Source organism: Gymnoscopelus microlampas (assembly GCF_963454915.1).
Source record: "Gymnoscopelus microlampas genome assembly, chromosome: 20".
In the NCBI taxonomy this organism is placed as follows: Eukaryota; Metazoa; Chordata; class Actinopteri; order Myctophiformes; family Myctophidae; genus Gymnoscopelus; species Gymnoscopelus microlampas.
The window spans coordinates 45,553,672-45,554,860 of record NC_139957.1 but is presented as its reverse complement, the minus strand read 5'-3'; positions in this window follow the sequence as shown (position 1 = coordinate 45,554,860).

Below are 1,189 nucleotides of genomic sequence, written 5' to 3'. Positions count from 1 at the left end.
GACCGACGGTCTGCTGGAGTCCTAGGACCGCTGGTCTGCTGGAGTCCTAGGACCGCTGGTCTGCTGGAGTCCTAGGACCGCTGGTCTGCTGGAGTCCTAGGACCGCTGGTCTGCTGGAGTCCTACGACCGACGGTCTACTACTGCTGGAGTTCAGACTTTGCAGAACGACCAGCGCCATGCGGGCCAAAGCACCCGAGTCGAACTTTTGGTACCCCCACTCTCCTCCAGGCGAACCTTTTGGTACCAGGCTCTCCCTATTGTCGAACCTGGGGAACCTTGGGTACCAGGCTCTCCAGTCGAACCTGGGGAACCTTGGGTACCAGGCTCTCCAGTCGAAACTGGGGAACCTTGGTTTAGTCATCTAACAAGGGAAACATGTCATTTCACGATGCGTATGATGTCATCCTTTCACGATGTCAACATTTAGTACCCAGGAGGTAGGGTACGTTTTTACCACAGTATAATGTCAGTCAATTTACGTCAGAAAAATGGGATTTGGGTTGAAAATTGGCAACGTTTACCTTTAAGTGAAGAAATACAGTGTGTAAAGGGGGAACGGACAACGCTCTCCCAGGTGGTGCACAAACTAGTCTCGCAAGCCAGACATCCCACAGTTTTCAAACGCTGAAAACGATGCCCACGCCTCTGTCTCGTCTTTGTAGTCGCATACATTTGTCCTATACTGTAAATCAAACTGTTTGAAGCATAATACATAGCTCGCTGCTTAGCAGAAATTACATATATTTTAAAATATATTTCTGTGAACGGAAATGACGAAACAGATGACAGCTCCCGTTCTGGACTTTCGGGAGGTGTAGTTCCAGTCGTAGCATTCGGAGATCGTGGAATAAGTTGTCTGGCTACGCGAGACCAATGCACAAACATGTGTGAATGTAAGTCGGTGGTTGTATTAGAGCAGGGGTCTTCAACAGGGGGTCCGGGGACCCCTAGGGGGTCCTCAGAGTTACTACAGGGGGTCCGCCAAATATTTATGTGCTATGATTATTTTTCTTTTACATTAACCACTTGAACCCTAGCATCCCTTTTCTGAGGAGAACTTCAGCCAAAAATAGCAGATCTACAAGCTCACAACGCCTCGCGCTGCGAGGCGTTGTGAGCTTGTTGATCGGCATTTTTTGGCAAAGAGGTATAAGTGTAGAGGGTAAAAAGAGCACACCAAGTAAACAA